Source organism: Osmerus mordax, chromosome 8, assembly GCF_038355195.1.
Source record: "Osmerus mordax isolate fOsmMor3 chromosome 8, fOsmMor3.pri, whole genome shotgun sequence".
NCBI classification, from domain to species: domain Eukaryota; kingdom Metazoa; phylum Chordata; class Actinopteri; order Osmeriformes; family Osmeridae; genus Osmerus; species Osmerus mordax.
Window position 1 is genome coordinate 19,538,269 of NC_090057.1, and position 19,268 is coordinate 19,557,536.

General features: G+C 41.3%; 2 long non-coding RNA genes across 2 annotated transcripts in view; one reads left to right on the forward strand and one right to left on the reverse strand.

Annotated features, from left to right (window-relative positions):
- The window catches only part of LOC136947174 (uncharacterized), a 333,221-nt gene that overhangs the window by 237,500 nt on the left and 76,453 nt on the right, over positions 1 to 19,268 (reverse strand). The window lies entirely within an intron of this gene.
- LOC136947173 (uncharacterized) overlaps positions 16,929 to 19,268 on the forward strand; it is a 134,815-nt gene continuing 132,475 nt past the window's right edge. The window contains exon 1 of the long non-coding RNA XR_010877001.1: positions 16,929 to 17,052. This is a non-coding gene — a long non-coding RNA (uncharacterized lncRNA). The remainder of the gene's footprint in view (positions 17,053 to 19,268) is intronic.

Consider the following 19,268-nt stretch of genomic DNA (forward strand, 5'->3'; position numbering starts at 1 on the left):
TCGAGTGTTTATTTACCTAGGTTATCGAGAAGTCGGAGCAAATGTACAAATTAGCCATTTCATCAATAAAATACGCACATTTTCAGCAACTACACTGCCCATTTCTCGTCACATTTAATTCAGATGCTGATTTACATGTACTGTTTAGCTGAAATATTAATTGTAAAAACTTACAGCAATGGCGGACAAATGATTCTGTACGTCCTGTTTGTAAATTTGCTCCGACTTCTCGACTTTACGTTTCATTAGGCCTATTTAGATGGAACCAGTAAGGTTGACTTGTACCTGCATCATCGTATTTGAAAGCACGTTATTAGGCTAGCCGCTAGCGTTTGTCCCTCTCTTAATGCGATGTTGTGCGAACCAAAACAACGTTTACAAACGTGAATTGATCTTACTCTGTACTTGAGGCCTTTTGCAGGCATCTGTGGTAGTGGGAGCACTCGATGGTCTCTTCAAAAATCGGCTGATATCCATGGCTAATATATCCATTATGAACAGGTAGGCTAATCCACAACGTGTGTTTACATATACATACCTTCGTGGATCCTGATTGGTGTCTCCGCCGCAGCCGCAACGCATTGATTGGACGGTCACAGACCATATACAGCGCAGATGTATATGTGCGCAGACGTGCGTTTAGCCGCCACTACATCCATCCCTGTTCATATATATATATTTATATATTTTTTTTATATACACACAACAGCACACAAACAGACAAATAAACAAACAGGATTTCGGTAATGGCACACAAGTAACTAACTTTCTCTAACGTTCTCTAACTGTCTCTGACATTCTCTAACTGTCTCAAACTCTCTAAAATATCTCAACCAAGGTCTCACGCATTCAAAACCTTGGCTTTGTCGCCTCATTTTATACCCTGGCACGTCAGAGTCTTTTGACAGGTTTCGTTCAAGATCACGTCACAAAACGTTTCGAAACACGTTGACACGTGACCGTATGTGTGTTCAAAACCCGTCTCGAAATGTTGTTTCGATGCAGTGAGTGTTGAATGTGTCGGGACAGTATCGACACCGCAGTACCGAGCGGACCATCACTAGTAAAAACGGAGAAGTATAAATCGGCCTTCAGTCTCTCACACAGCTGATTGGTGCGTTTACTTGACCATGAGAAACCCGATTACTAGCAATTGTCGGTTTATGCCAATTATACGATTACTCCGTTTACATGTGTAATTAGTTATGCGATTACTCAATAAACGCGTCTACATGATTCTTTTTTATTAATCGTTGTATGCTCCACGGACAAAACTTGCACCATCATCCTTCTGCAACAAAGTGTCGCCGTGTCTTCCTGTATCGGCCCTACTGCTGTATGTTTCATTCCATCAACACATTGAATCCTACTAAGAAAGCCGAGTAAACACACTCAATGGTAGGCTACATCTGCTACTGCTCTTACTATCCCAACTATAATTTCAGCTATTAAAACGATAATATTCTTGTTACGACTAGCTAGCCTACTTCTTCTGTTTAACAGTTCAGCTTTCAGCTTCTCCCGCATTGTATGCTATTTTAGCTCTTAGCTTTGTTAGATGATGCAGTTCAGCTTCCACACTGCCTCTTTTGTGTGACTCACACATTTTTGAAATTCATTTCAGCTTTCAGCTTGCGGGTATTTTCTCATTTCTCACTTTTATACTTTTTAAAATATTAAGGTTTTTGTGCAAATTATTCTCCCTTTAAAAGTAATGGTAAATCCTTTCAAATGATTGTTGGAATGCTGCTCCAGCCTCTTTCAAAAATACCTTTCGGTTGCTTTGAAGCTTCAGCTTATAACTTTCTACAAAATGTTCAGCTTTTTTTGCATGGTCAGCTATCCCCATTCAGGTTTTCAGCATTCTCACTGCTGTTTCGCAGGAACAGCCTTTTCTAGTTATTATTTATTTTTGCCCCCCTAAGTCTCAGTCAATATTTGGACTACATAGACAACCTAGGTGTCAAAAGTTTCGTATTAGTAGCGATTGAGTTGCTTGTATTTGTATTTACCCTCCGTTGCACGGTTTAGGCTCAAGTTACGTTTTTGTGGCGAAAAGTGAAGCTAACGGTGGCTAATTTGCTATCCACAGTCACTGACGTTACTAACGTCACTACGTCACTAACGTCACGAAAACAAGCGTGACTACCTGTAGCAGAACATTCGTTTCGCATCTGTTAACTAGGGGAATAGCTAGCCTAACTATAGCTTTACTGCAAGGCAGCTGCAGAAACGCCACAAGCAAAGAGGCCAGGGTGATAACTATTTACTCATTTTACTTTGTGATGTGAAACACAATTGTGAAATGTAATGTACAATATTAGCTGATATTATTAAGGAAGTAGGCCCACATCTACTTTCGGAAACGGTAGTCTACTATTTCACTGAAGCATTAGCATCATGACATTAGCCTCTGTTGCCCGGGCAACACATACTACAGTGGTCTATGATGCATTTGTTTTCAATCGTTAAAATAAACATTCCTCACAAATACATTTTCGTTGTAGGATTTATTATGACATTACATTACAAGTAAACGATTTGTTGGTGAAATTAACATTACCTGTGGTTTCAAACCAGTGTTGCTCACTGCAACGCTGTAGCTTACGCGAGACACACTACAAAAACATCTACACAGCTGTTTCGGAAGTCAAACGGCGACAGAATATGTTCGGCACTCCCCTTACTTAAATCAAAAGTCGTTCAATAGGTGAAACTATCTGACTACTAACCTGAACATTGCCACAGCCTAAACTTTGTCAATCTGTTCATGAAAATAATTAATTTCAGCCTAAACCGTACAACGGAACGTTGAATCGAATTCAACCAACGCAATTGCTACCAAGACGAACACAGCAGTAGTCTAGTACTGTACTGTAGTATAATTTACCGGGGCAGCTTCTCCACACAGGGCTATATCACATTTTGCGTTGTTACTGACAATGATCGCTACCAGTGAGCTTTTTATGAATGAGCGATTTACCACTAAATAAATGTCAAGCTTATTTACGTTTTTGGGGGCATTTTTTCAGTTAGCAGATGGTAATGTTTGAATCGCGATTCCATCTTCTACTGCTGGTAACGTTGTAGAATAATCTTCAAAGGGGGTTCTTTATTAATGAATGAATGCAATATGAGTAGGCTAAATGCCTGATTATATCACGAGAAGGGAAAACTTAAAAGGACGTTTAAGTCATAGAGATTAGGTCAATTTTTACACCGGTCTGCCAAATGTATTCGTTGATTCAGCTATGAGGCTGCCTCTTGCAGGGGAAATGAGAAGACATCATATTTCATTCTACACTTAACTCGTATTTTGAGTTGTAAATGAGCAGCAAAAAAAAGATGCTTTTAAATCTATGTAATCTTTATAAATAATAAGTATGCATTTTCATATAAAATATACAGAAATCAGTTGTAAAAATGTCATTCAAAAACGGACCCCTGTGCAACCGACGCAAGCAAGCACACCCTACAATTTCCCCAGAAATTGTACCCTCTCTAGTTATTATTATTATACATCTGCCATCGGAGTCTATGGCAGCCCCTAGAACCACATGGTCAGAAGTTGTGAAATTTGGCACACTCTTTGGGACCAGTCCCCTCATCAATTTCACCAAGTTTCATGTCTCCATTTCAAACCCTGTAAGTAAGTAAGTAAGTAAGTAAGACTTTATTTATATAGCACTTTTCATACAAGAATTGCAGCTCAAAGTGCTTTACATAAAATCAACAAAAATAATAATACAAGTGTTGATCTAAAACGGTTAACAAACCAAACTAGCCGCACTCTATCTGCGGTCTCTCGAATCCATCTTAGATCCGAGCTGCCACTTGCAGTTTCTAATAGTTTCTGTAGCGCCACCAATGGGTCAAAGTTGAATGTGTGTTTACACACGTTACTTTTGAACCATATGCCGCATTTTCCAAAACGAGGTATCATTGGATTCCCTGGATCAAGACAAGTTCAACACACTCTATGACGTCATACCCAGTCATAGATTCTCCGCCATTTTGAATGTTAAGGAGAAATGTTTTTTCGCTACTCCTCCTACAATTCTTGTCAAATCTTCTTCAAAATTGCCACAGATGATCTTCAGACCAAGCCTCACAAAAGTTATCCCCTGGAGCTTTGATTTTCGCAACCATTTGTTAGTTACAGCCAATCAAATTCAGCAACTGATCCGGAAAAAGGGAAGTGAGGTCATATTTTAGTGAATCTTTGATGCATTGACTCCAAACTTGGTGTATGGATTCATGACCCTGTTATTAAGAGGTCCGAAAAAGGTAGGGCCATTTGAGCTCTAGGGGGCACTACAATAGGTAAAACTGTGTTTTGACCAATAACTGTTGATTTGTTTGTCGTATTTAAGTGATTCCTATGTCTCGTGATATCTTAGGAGATCCCATGTCTGACGCATGTTAACGCATGATACCAGACGAATTGATGAGGCCGCCATTTTGAATGAATGAATTAAACTTTTTTCCCTACTCCTACACAATGTATCCAATATTCACCAGATTTGGCACAGATTATCTTCAGACCACAATCACCTTGACATTTCAAAATAGGACTGAATTACTGAATTAGGATTGAAATTTAAACTTGGGCCAACTCGGACAACCGCTTGCCACAGGAAAAACTGCTTATATTTTTACCCAGTAACTGAACTGTGATTTGCAGCACTGAGAATCGCTCACTAGGATAAGTTGGTGTCCTGGCAACGGCAACGTCAGAGGTTTGAATCCAGCCAAAGCCGACGAGCCTGTCATGTCTCTGATTCTCTGTTTAGCGAGACTGTAAGCCACTGCAAAGGAAGCCAGGTACACTGCAGTCGCTAGTTACCTGTAGTCAAGCTACAAGCTATAGTCAATGCAATCCTCAAACTATCAAAATGATTTTAGATTTTCGAAACCGTTTGTCCGGTAAGCCAATCGAAATCGGCAGCAGAGCCGCCAAACAGAAAGTTGTGTCGTATCTCAGCAAATCTTTGATGGATTCACACCAAACTTGCTGCATGTACTTGGAACACTCTTCTGAGGATGTCGAAAGTTTCTTCTGGGTCATCTGACCTGTTTGGCCACCCCATTGCTGCTTGCAGCTATATTTTTATATGTACAGTTAGGTCCATAAGTATTTGGACATTAACACAATTTTCATCATTTTGGCTCTGTATACCACCACAATGGATTTGAAATGAAACAATCAAGATGTGCTTTAAGTGCAGACTTTCAGCTTTAATTTCAGGGTATTTACATCCAAATCAGGTGAACGGTGTAGAAATTACAACACATTTTATATGTGGCCCCCCCCTTTTTAAGGGACCAAAAGTAATTGGACAATTGGCTGGTCAGCTGTTCCATGGCCAGGTGTATGTTATTCTCTCATAAAGGGAGTTCGTTATTTCATTGACAAGGAGCAGATAAAAGGTCTAGAGTTCATTTCAAGTATGGTATTTGTGTTTGGAATCTGTTGCTGTCAACTCCCAATATGAAGTCCAAAGAGCTGTCACAATCAGTGAAGCAAGCCATCGTTAGGCTGTAAAATCAAAACAAACCTATCAGAGAGATAGCAAAAACATTAGGTGTGGCCAAATCAACTGTTTGGTACATTCTTAAAAAGAAAGAACGCACTGGTGAGCTCAGCAACACCAAAAGACCCGGAAGACCACGGAAAACAACTGTGGTGGATGACAGAAGAATTCTTTCCCTGGTGAAGAAAAACCCCTTGACAACAGTTGGCCAGATCAAGAACACTCTCCAGGAGGTAGGCGTATCTGTGTCAAAGTCAACAATTAAGAGAAGACTTCACCAGAGTAAATACAGAGGGTTCACCACAAGAAGTAAACCATTGGTGAGTCTCAAAAACAGGAAGACTAGATTAGAGTTTGCCAAAAAACATCCAAAAGAGCCTGTACAGTTCTGGAACAACATCCTATGGACAGATGAGACCAAGATCAACTTGTACCAGAATGATGGGAAGAGAAGAGTATGGAGAAGGGAAGGAACTGCTCATGATCCAAAGCATACCACCTCATCAGTGAAGCATGGTGGAGGTAGTGTTATGGCGTGGGCATGTATGGCTGCCAATGGAACTGGTTCCCTTGTATTTATCGATGATGTGACTGCTGACAAAAGCAGTAGGATGAATTCTGAAGTGTTTCGGGCAATATTATCTGCTCAGATTCAGCCAAATTCTTCAGAACTCATAGGACGGCGCTTCACAGTGCAGATGGACAATGACCCGAAGCATACTGCGAAAGCAACCAAAGAGTTTTTTAAGGCAAAGAAGTGGAATGTTCTGCAATGGCCAAGTCAATCACCTGACCTAAATCCAATTGAGCATGCATTTCACTTGCTAAAGACAAAACTGAAGGGAAAATGCCCCAAGAACAAGCAGGAACTGAAGACAGTTGCAGTAGAGGCCTGGCAGAGCATCACCAGGGACGAAACCCAGCGTCTGGTGATGTCTATGGGTTCCAGACTTCAGGCTGTCATTGACTGCAAAGGATTTGCAACCAAGTATTAAAAGTGACAATTAGATTTATGATTATGTTAGTTTGTCCAATTATTTTTGGTCCCTTAAAAAGGGGGGGGGGCACATATAAAATGTGTTGTAATTCCTACACCGTTCACCTGATTTGGATGTAAATACCCTGAAATTAAAGCTGAAAGTCTGCACTTAAAGCACATCTTGATTGTTTCATTTCAAATCCATTGTGGTGGTATACAGAGACAAAATGCTGAAAATTGTGTCAATGTCCAAATACTTATGGACCTAACTGTATTTCCCCATACTTCCACACAATAAGTAATGTATGGTAGCACAAGGGAACATTACAAAGTATATAATGACTTTTCATTTAAGAAATATTTAACCTTATAATATTGCAGTTGATTTGGAAATCTTGTTCTTAGTATAAGATATATGGGGCTTCCAATTTAAGTTATCTATAATTACTCCAAGAAATGTAATAGCTGACACCCTTTCTAATTCAACTTCATTAATCATTATTGTATTCGTTTTAATTTACCTATTGTATTCAATGAACGATTACCAAATACAATAAATTTAGTTTTACTTATATTTAATGTTAGTTAATTCGAATCAAACACATTTTTTAGTTTTACCATTTCTTTTTCCCATCCCATCATCTTCCGCTTATCCGGGGGTCGGGTCGCGGGGGCAGCAACCTAAGCAGGGAGGCCCAGACTTCCCTCTCCCCGGCCACTTCCACCAGCTCTTCCTGGGGGACCCTGAGGCGTTCCCAGGCCAGCCGAGAGACAGTCCCTCCAGCGTGTCCTGGGTCTTCCCCGGGGCCTCTTCCCAGTGGGACGTGCCCAGAACACCTCACCAGGGAGGCGTCCAAGAGGCATCCTTATCAGATGCCCGAGCCACCTCAACTGGCCCCTCTCGACGCGGAGGAGCAGCGGTTCTACTCTGAGCCCCTCCCGGATGACCGAGCTTCTCACCCTATCTCTACATTTACATTTAGTCATTTAGCAGACGCTCTTATCCAGAGCGACTTACAGTAAGTACAGGGACATTCCCCCCGAGGCAAGTAGGGTGAAGTGCCTTGCCCAAGGACACAACGTCATTTGACACGGCCGGGATTCGAACCAGCGACCTTCTGATTACTAACCCGATTCTCTAACCGCTCAGCCACCTGACCCCCATATCTCTAAGGGAGAGCCCGGACACCCTGCGGAGAAAACTCATTTCGGCCGCTTGTATTCGCGATCTCGTTCTTTCGGTCACTACCCACAGTTCGTGACCATAGGTGAGGGTAGGAACGTAGATCGACTGGAAAATAGAGAGCTTCGCCTTTCGACTCAGCTCCTTCTTCACCACGACGGACCGATGCAGAGCCCGCATCACTGCGGACGCCGCACCGATCCGCCTGTCGATCTCACGCTCCATCCTTCCCTCACTCGTGAACAAGACCCCGAGATACTTGAACTCCTCCACTTGGGACAAGATCTCCTCCCCAACCCGGAGATTGCACTCCACCCTTTTCCGGTCGATAACCATGGCCTCAGATTTGGAGGTGCTGATTCCCATCCCAGCCGCTTCGCATTCGGTTGCGAACCGCTCCAGTGACAGCTGAAGGTCACGGCCCGATGAAGCCAACAGGACCACATCATCTGCAAAAAGCAGCGACCCGATCCTGAGGTCACCGAACCGGACCACCTCAACGCCCTGGCTGCACCTAGAAATTCTGTCGATATAAGTTACATTTCTTTTTCCATTGTATCCAAATCCAAGTTGTTTCAGATTGTCACCAAAACAAAATAAGTTTGTATCATCCGCAAATAATATTAAATGTAATACTTTGGAAACCTCACATATATCATTAATGTATAACAGAAAAAGCAATGGGCCCAGCACAGAGCCTTGGGGAACCCCACATGTTACCTGCACCAATTTTGACTTGCAATTATCTATTTGGACATATTGTTGCCTTTTCTCTAAGTAATTACTTATCCAAGAGTGAGCTACCCCTCTTACGCCATAATGTTTCATTTTTTTAGTAAGATGTCAAGGTCAACAGTGTCAAATGCTTTTTTCAGATCTAAAAATACCCCAACTGTATATTGTTTATTTTCTATTGCGTTAGATACTTTCTCCACAAATTCTATTAATGCATGTGAGGTTGTTCTATTACTTCTAAACCCATATTGTTTTTCACTTAATATGTTGTATTTTATAACAAAATAATTTAATCTTGTATAAAATAATTTTTCCAATATTTTGATAACTGAAAGCAAATAAACATGCCTAGAATTTGAAAAGGTATGTCTATCTCCAGTTTTATATATGGGTATGACTTTTGCGATTTTCATTTTATTAGAAAAAAAACTTTTTGAAGAGACAAGTTGCATATATGTACCAGGGGTTTCTCAATACACTCGATAATTTGTTTTACCACAGACATATCAATATCATTCCAGTCGGTTGACTTCTTATTTTTAAATGATTTAACAATATCAATTATTTATTTTCCATCTGTTCCTCTTATAAACATTGATTGCTTATTTACACTACCCGTTTCCCTTTCCGTTCTACTTTTCCTATCAATTCCTACAATCTCCCCAGCCAGACTGGGACCAACATTGACAAAAAAAATCATTAAATTCATTTGCAATTTGCTCCTTAACCCTTATAATTATACTTTTCTCTGTCATAAAATGGGTTGGGCATTCTGTCCTTCCAACGTTATTTCTTACTATTTTATTTAATATTTTCCGTGTTTTTGTTATGTTATTTCTATTATAATCCAATGTTTTACTGTAATACTCTCTCACTGTTTCTAATAATATTAGTCAGTTTGTTTTTATATAACTTATATGCTTGCTCTGCTACTTTAGTTATTTTTTTAATAAAGAGCTTATATAATGCATTTTTCCGTTTGCATGATTTTTGGATTCCCTTTGTTAAACACGGTTTTTTAGCAAATTTCTGTTTCCCCATTTTCTTTACTACAGTTTTTGTCATAAAAAGTTGTGACCCCCCCGGAACGAAGTTCACCCCTGCCGCCGCCCCAACCAAGTAAACGGCAATTGCACACACAAACGCACTACTAAAACTAAAAACACAGGGTTTTTCCAGGGTCAAAATGGGTCTCGGTTCTCCAAAAAAAAAACATATTATACAATAACAGGCTTAAATGAACTGACAACATAAGTTATACAACTTACAGTTCTCAAGGACGCACACACGCAATCTCAACTGTGGTGTGATGCGCGTGTCCGTGCAATTCTCCGACATGCATTCTAACAATTACTGCTGATAGACGGCCCAAAATTTTGTACAGCCTGATTTCTGATATCGTGGCGGCAGAAATGTAGAAATAGAGGAAACACTGCACTATATATTATCATTCCAGGTTAAGAATACCAATGGAGGCTGCGTTGGAAATCGTAAATCAAACTTTTGTCAGCATTTTGAGTGGAAATTTCATTTGCATTTGTACAGGTGTATTCGTGCTCGTGCACGTCGGGCTGACCCTCGCAGCGGAACGACAGTTTAGTGGCCACTCTGTCCATTCACGCACCTCACAGTTGCGTATTGATCAGACAAGAAGACATGCTTATCAACTTGATTACTATTGATCAAAACAGAACGAGGGTTCAGCTGTAGCCTACTTGAAACATACTATTGAGAACATATTCGCTGACATGCATTGCATGCGTGATGAACACAGCTTTTTTTCTTTTCTTCATCGCAGCCTTTTTTTTTGCCTTTGGCGCTCGGGATATGTCATTGGCGCTCGGGAAAACGGCTTTGGCGCGCGGCAAAATTTTCTCTATGCAGGAAAAACCCTGCAAACACTATTGTAGTCATTTCTTTCTGAAATAAAAAAGTTGATCTTTACAAAACTACCCGAGGAACATATCTGACTGTTCATCACAAAATATGGTAGTTGGAAATCTCTCCAGATTCTTACAAGCAATGAGACGGATAAATTAAGCTATCTTGCTTGATAAAGAGCTAGCGATAGCTATCTTTTAAGTTGGTGGGTGGTTAACCATGTTTCTATCATTAACATTCTTGTGAATATTTTACAGCTAATTGCCATAACAAATACATTCGTGACAGATTTTTTGGGGGTATTAGATAACTAACTTGGCTTTCTTGAACTTTCTCACGACGCGGAACGTACCGCTACATAGCTACACTGAAAATATGAAATATGAAAAAATGCAGGATTTTCATCAATTTACCAGCTAACTTGCTTCTGAGACACTGAAAATGAATGGGGTTGAACCAGATCCTCGCCCCTCGACTTGAGGCAACGGCCCCGGTGGATGTAGTTGGTATTGCATTTCTGATTTGCTACCTGACTCGTCCGGTCGTTTTTATTCTATTAACTCCAGTCAACATATCTAAAACTATCTCCCCCCAAAAAAATGTTTGATTCTTGAACCTGGCTCATACAACTAGCTTTTTAATAGAATAATTTTTCCAGATTTTTTCTAAGTTCGAAACCAATCCGAAATGGGTAAACTAGCACCCCATTTATTTGCTTACGTCAATTAAAGTTGCCTGTAAATGTGCTCGCTGATACGAACAGGGGACGAGCACAAAAGGGAACATTAGCAAATCGCTGATTTACCTGAGCTGAATGAGAACAAGGAGAAAGGGCTTGACTCAGTGTGCGAATTACGGGGGTGGGGTGGGGGGGTCTGACCCCCCGATTAAGGCTCGGACCCCCCCCCAAAAGAGGTAAAAACCACAGGTCGGGGGGGTCGATACATTTATATATCGTTCTTACCTGTAATCGTAAATATTACAATATATTTACCATATTCAGTCAGTAACAGGTTGGCGATACACAGAAATTTAGACTTTATGGCAGGGAATATCACACACAGTATTACACTGACAGCCATCTAGTCAAAATTCACTCAATAAACACAGCGCAAGTGACAAGTTCCCAATACAACTCAAGAAACAGCGCGAGTGACCAGGCAGTGTGCTGGTTCAATCACCTCAGTGTAGCTACGTAGCGGTACGTTCCGCGTTTAAAGGTATCGGGATTGACCCCGATACCTTTAAATAGCCTGACCTAGTGATCGGGCAAAACTAGCCTGGCTAACGGAGGTCGCTTTCTCAGGCAAATAACGAATGAAACAGGCTTGGTTAAAGAAATCCGAGATCCTGGCTATCTTCAGCAGGCTTGACAAAAGGCAGTCCTCCCTGACATTTATAGTGTAGAATGGAGTGAAATACAACATTGTGCACACTACTAGTGACCGACCCGAGTCTGACTAAGGCTAACGACGTCAAAACAGTGTAACGGGGACGCAGTCTCACTCAGATTGCCAGTTTTACACAAATCACAAAAATAATCGGACCAGCTGGCTAAAAGCAGAATTCCCAGTCTGTCAAATTAGATCTAGCTATTGGTGTTCGTTGGCATACAAAGTTAGTCTTCTCTAGTTAGCTAGCAACAATGAATTGCAGATAGACAATTCTGTAGACTGTAGGTCTAGTATCTAACGTAAGCAACATTTACGGTGCGTGTCCACTACAGCGGAGCGTCGGCTTCCAATTCATTTTCAATGAAATCGGACGTTGACGCTTGCCAGGGCTGGACTGGCCATCTGGCATACCGGGCATTGGCCCGGTGGGCCGACGCACTTTAGGGGCGAATCGCTATAAAAAACAAAAAAAAAACATATTTTAAAAAAGAAATATTTTTTTTTTTGTCGGGCCGGCCCATAAAGAACTGACAGCGGCCCATTGGATTTGTTTTTTGGTCGGGCCGGCGCATAGAGAACTGACAGCGGCCCATTGGTTAATTTCCTTAATTGGCACTCGCCTGACCCAATCAAATCCAGGAAGACACGAGCTGTTGGCTAATGCCTAACATCGTTTGGCATCGTTAAAATGGAGAAACGAAAGCGCAAGGGAGGCGCAAAAAAGCTAAGAAGATCTACAGGCGGATGCCTGCATTAATAATCCAATGTTGTTCAAAGGCCATCCAGCTTTCCACTCTTACTTGCACTTGAGTATGGACATTGTGTACTATATGGCCTCCAAATCGTCAATAGAACGATTGTGTGGGTGTGGGCCGCCTGGCCCAAAAATGCCAGGGCCGATTTTTCCCAGTCTAGCCCTGACGCTCGCGTATGGCATTGTGGGAAGGCGAGCAGAGCATTGCAAGTTGGATTTTCTCAACTTTATGTAAATGACGAGCGTGAAAACGCTAGCGTTGGCCAATGGGATTGGTTTCTTGTTTCTTGTACCGTAGCAACTGTTCGTCATGGTAAACATTTCTAGGTTTTACAATATCAAGATGGAGGAGAAACTTATTGTATGTGTCTGCACACCCAGTTCTGTTCAGAACAACGTTACGTAATGTGACAAGCCTGAATTTAAACATTACATGTGGTGGGCCGTTATCGGGGTTAACGCGCTGCGTTAACGCAAGACTCTTATCGGGCGATTAAAAAAAATATCGCCGTTAATCTATTCTCAAAGTTGGGTTGGGAGCTGGGTCTATACTACGCAAGCTATGATGACTTTCACCTTGATATTTTAGCGCGGATGTATACCTAGCCGAATTGCACTGTAGGGGGCAAGAACGAGTCTTAGAACCTGTGTGTATGCCTTGTGTATGAAATTATCACATCAAACGTGACGTTCTAACATGGATGCAGCTATGAAGCCGCCTGGCTTGCTTCAGGGAAAATGTATTTTTAAGAAGCTTCCCAATGGAAACCTCGACAAGACTAGGGTTGTTTGCACCTTGTGCTATGCGGAATTAGTTTACTGTAGGAGTTCTTCCAGTCTCAAATACCACCTAAACGCAAAGCATCCCTTAGCTAATGCGGAAAATGCCGGGCCAAGCACTGATGTGCTAACTATCCGTCGTCATTTCGGATAGTTACGGATACCCCCTTGGCTGTGATTGGTCAGTATTAAGAACCGCTTGCGTCAGGGGCGGGGTTGCCGTGATAAACAGGACGAACAGAATCCTTTGACCGCCATTTCTGTAAGTTTTTACAATTCAGATTTCAGCTAAACAGTACATGTAAATCAGCATCTGAATTAAAATGTTACGACAAATGGGCAGTGTAGTTGCTGAAAATGTGCGTATTTTATTGATTAAACAGCTAATTTGTAAATGTTCTCCGACTTCTCGATAACCTAGGTAAATAAACACTCGACGACGACTTTAAATAAAACGTTGCGCCACCTACTCTTCTGGCGGTGAATTGTTTTCAGCACCCACAGCCTACAGAGAAACCATAAACGCAGTCTATCCGTCCGTATCCGTCCGTATCCGTCCGTATCCGTCCGTATCCGTCCGTATCCGTCCGTATCCGTCCGTATCCGTCCGTATCCGTCCGTATCCGTCCGTATCCGTCCGTATCCGTAAGCCCGCCCATCCGTAAACGGAGTTGGAGAAGCATATTGCGGCCTTAACTGTAGCTAGTGTATCATGCCAATACCAATAGAATTCCAGGTATTTGACTCTATGGGTTAAATCAGAGCAAGAATGGTCAAAGTACGGTTAAATGAAATACGCATTTAATAACATTGCACATGAATGAAATCAATTACAAGGCAAACATGTTACAATATGAAAGCTTTAAATCTTACCTACTCTACCATGATCATTGTAAATCAGAGAGAAAGAAAGAGGTGAGCAAGGAGTAGGACAGTAGGACAAGCCAGAACTGAGAAGAAGTCTCAGGAGATGAAGAATCCACAGAACAATGTTTTACAATTCCCTTTATACACAAGACCAACCAATCAGACCACATCTTGAATGGGGTGTGAGGGCCATCAAGTTGAGACCGTCCAGAAACTCCAATCTTTAGCATATGAGAGGTGGGGGCAGGTATGACACCCAGCCTTACAATCCTCCCTCTTGGACACAAAAGCACAGGCAAAAGCTGCAGTGTTCATCGTGTGATAACCTGCACCCATAGGAAAAAGGAACTTGATTGCAGACAGGTCAGCATTGAGATTCTAATGGTCATGGCTATTGCTCCGAGGATCACTTTTGGATCATGGCTATTGCTCAGAGGACCACTTTTGGATCATGGCTATTGCTCAGAGGATCACTTGGAAGAACCTTTGTATTGGCATGCAGATGTGCCCTTGGTTAGCATATTCCTGCTACTTAAGTTCTTGTCCTGTTACAGCAGAACACAATTGGAGCGCAGCACTTGGTTAACAATGAAAATGGTAAAGTTTGGAGTGACGTTTGGAGTGGTCTGGGGTCTGAGAGAGTCGGATTGGATACAAATGGAAATTAGTGAGACAGTGTCCTAAAACTCAAATGGAAAAAATAGGTGAACAGTCCTCCCTTTTGATAGATGAGAGGTACACAAACATATCATCTAGCATAGATGAAAATGGCAATTAAAGCAAAACAGTGTTCTTGGGTCCAAAATAAACAAAACATAAATTACACAGCAATAAAATACAAGTTATACCAATCTACATTTGCAGGTCAGGAACCATTGTGAGTTTAGCTAAAACCTAGAACATTTACCACCAACTCTATAAAACACACAAAGGTACATACTGATCCACAATACCCAATACTCATCCACACAAACCAACATAGGAACTCATGGATGGACAAACCATATGCACTATGCATATGCAGCTAAAGGAACTGGAGCAGCAACAAATAAACTGTCCCCAACTAATCTTTGAACTACAACAAAGACTAAACACAGGGGTAATACAGTAGGAATGAAGCAATATCACAATTTGGACCTGAATTAAGTAAATGTAAAAGAGAGTTGGAATTGCATGTAATCACGTTAAAAAGTTTAAGGTTTGTTTGTCTTGATAAAGGCTCAGCTTATGCTGCATGAACAATGGGGGAGGCCTACCCTTTCCCAGATCCCAACATTTGGACTCAGTGTGATCACTTCTTAGACAAGCATGACAAAATCTAACTTTGTTGTTAGCATAAAACAAGCGTGTGGGTGGAATAGGCATATTTCTACCAAGATCCCAACATCGCATTTCGGTGTGTCCTTGTCTTTTACAGAAGTTACACTGTATATGAGGGGGCTGCTGGGGCTTGGGTTTTGCCTCTGTCACCATTTTTATGGCAGCAATGCGTGGCGGATCAGGAGCACGACGGTTCTTTGTAGAACGCGGTTTGGGAATTTGAGCACCAATTCCACTGTCTGTGTCTGAACACTCAGTAGTAGAATGTGAGCCAGCATGGCTGGTCTCTTCACTGCTGTTGTTAGCGGTGTGTTGCCTTGTGGCACAAAAAGGGGTCGCTGCTTTGAGGACAGAGTTGAGAAGACATTTGCCAATTAAATGTACAGTAATCTTCAATGTTTGTTTCTTTTCTGCTTTCTTTTTATGGACTCCTACAGTTCACCAATGTTCAATTATTTCAGCTAGCGTAAAATCAGTTTTAAGACCGTTCTTGTCCAATTCAGATAACGTTCGGTTAACGCTAACTTCTTCCCACAGGTTAAGTCATTTGTTAACTTCAGTTTCCCATTCCATTTTTTGTTCTTTTCATGCAGGAGCTAATATCAGAAACTAGTAATAGGCTTCTACCAACAGAACCAGGCGGAACACAATTAATGTACATTTGTAAATGCTACTCACCGCACCATGGTTTGAAACGCCGGTATACCAAACTGTAACTGAATTGCTCGAAACATATCACATAGTCAAGGTCACCAAAACTGTAGGGGGTTAAATATTGGCCAAACAACCAAAACAAATTCCCCTATTGGTTAAAGGAAGATGGGAAACTGAACAGTGTATTAGCATGAACCAAATCATGCCAATACCAGTAGAATTCCAGGTATTTGACTCTATGGGTTAAATCAGAGCAAGAATGGTCAAAGTATGGTTAAATGAAATACGCATTTAATAACATTGCACATGAATGAAATCAATTACAAGGCAAACATGTTACAATATGAAAGCTTTAAATCTTACCTACTCTACCATGATCATTGTAAATCAGAGAGAAAGAAAGAGGTGAGCAAGGAGTAGGACAAGCCAGAACTGAGGAGAAGTCTCAGGAGATGAAGAATCCACAGAACAATGCATTACAATTCCATTTATACACAAGACCAACCAATCAGACCACATCTTGAATGGGGTGTGAGGGCCATTAAGTTGAGACCGTCCAGAAACTCCAGACTTTAGCATATGAGAGGTGGGGGCAGGTTTGACACCCAGCCTTACACTAGCTAGAGAGTAAGCTACGTGTATCATAGCCAGAAGATCACCGGATCACTACAAACAAAAGGAGTGGAAGAACATTGGACATATTGTACAATAAAATGTTTTATTGAATGCAATTGGTTGCCTTGTATATTCTATTCTATTTACCAAACTCCTTTCTTGTCTTAAATTGAGCTGTTGTTGGTGATAATGGTTAGATTCAACTTGCATCAAGTACTACAAAAATAAGTGTTGTTAATGTGGTAAATTGTAAGTGGGCTGATGAATAAAAAAACGTTTAACAAGTCATATTTACTTCAACAGTCGAAGGTTAAACGTTAAGTGAAACAATATAGTCCTCATTAGGCTACTGTTTGGTATGTACAGTATGATACAGTATAGTAACTAGCATAGCCATTCTCTGCTTCACAATATTGCTTTATGTATTATAAGTTAATGTAATATACATAAATGTTATAAAGTATCAGACATATACATGATACAACACACCAGTGACCAATTGATATTATGTGTTAACATACCGAAAATGTCCGTGAATCGAGATGGTGCTGCTGTCTGTGCCGTCGAAAACCATTCCAACAGGATGACAGCAGTGGGGTTTTTGGAACTACAGCGAGCTACCGGAACCACGTGAAAAAAAGCTCTAGCTTTTTTCCTCTGTTTCACTGGCAGTGAGTGTTCACAATGTTGTATTTCACTCCATTCTACACCAAAAACGTCAGGGAGGACTGCTTTTTTTTCTGCTGAAGATAGCCAGAATCTCGGATTTCTTTAACCGAGCCAGTTTCATTATAGCCTGGCTCTGCCCTCCTACGTACTTCTGCTCAATTTTGATTTTGCTTCTGTACTAGGTCTGGCCATGAGGTAAGTAAGTCAGATGTCTCAGGTTAATTTTCTACCGGCCAATCAGCGAACAGAGGGAGTGGCTGTCGTGCGCTAGTTTGTGTTGTAGTTCCGTAATGGCGGCGGAGAAAGATGCGAGCGAAGCCATTCAGTCCGTTGTGGCAACGCTGCCGAAAATCCATAAGCTAAAGCCAGAGCAAGAACAAGTTTTGCTGAGTTTTGTTGGTGGCCATGATGTTGTGGCCCTCCTCCCCACGGGGTTCGGAAACGGTTTTATTTTCCAGCTACGGCAGCTAGCTCTGTTACAGTAGGGTGAAGGAATTGGCTAAGGCGAACGCTAGCGATTGGTTATGGCAGATCAGAGTGGCTCTGGGCAGATCCAATAGTTTTAAACTTCAACAGAGTACCCGCCTACCAGGAAGTCAACGCTTGTCAATGGAGCGATGCCAGACTCTCTATACAAATGAAATGTACTAGAGTCTGGTTAGGACCAGGCTAGTTTCATTAGTCATTTGCCTGAGAAAGCGACTTCCGTTAGCCAGTTGCATTGAAAACCATTCAAACAGGTTGACAGCAGTGGGGTTTTTGGAACTACAGCGAGCTACTTTAACCACGTGACCACGTGTCGGCGAGATCAAAGCATGTCGCAACTCTCTCTTTCTATGGCTCTGTTTGACGCTTGTTTTGTATTTATTCTGACACCTTCAGTTTCACCAATGCTCAAATCCGGACCAAACTGTTTAATTTAATGAAATATTTGTTGAAGAAAGTGTTTTAGTCCGCCTCTTCACTAACGGAAAGACTAAGATTAATTGAGTTCTGGTTGTATTATCAATCTGCAAATTTCAGTGCATTGGTTCTTGCAAGTTCTAATGCGAAAACAATAAAATTCGCAACCATGCAGTTTGTCAGCGATAAAGTAAGCAAACAGCGCTTGATCGGCCATGACTGACGTCAACGCAGCAAACCACGAGAAGCAGTAATGTCCGACTTTAAGGAGGCATTTTTAACTTCTCCCCGACTGCGGCAACTCTCGCCGGTCGTTTCATGCAGTCGATGTCGAACGCACCTACTAACAGCGTTAACGCAAACCCATTGTAACGGCGTAATTTTTTTATCGCGAGATGAACGTTTTTTTGGGCCTAGCAAACTTTGTAGTTTTTTTCACATGCTGTTGCAACAACCAGTGACGTTAGAAAAAACAACAGGCACGCCGCACAGACTTGTTTGGGCTTGCGAGACGGCTAAGAGTAGTAGGCTAACGTTACGTTTTGAGTGGCTGGTGAGTGCGAGATGCTGAAATGGATGCCAATAAGACTCTTAATGGAAAGTTTACTATTAAAAAGTTGCCAAATGGTTCCATTGACAAGACCAAAGTAATCTGTGTGTTTTGTCGTTGTGAACTCAGCTATCATCGCAGCACATCCAGTTTGAAATACCACTTGATGGCCAAGCACACAGCTGATGCAAAATCTCCGCCCCCTCGTCAAAGCCAGGCGATTTTGTTGTTTTCAATAAAAAAAAACATTTCACTAACCAAGCCGATCCACTTTTCCATGTTGAAAAGAGCATTAAAATTTGAAAAAATTATGGGACAAAAAGAAATCAAGGGACATTTAGAATAGATAAAAATGTGCGATTAATTGCGAGTTAATTATGACATTAATGCGATTTAATCTCGATTAAAGGCCATATGGCAGGTTTATTTGTCCAACGAATTTGCGCTATT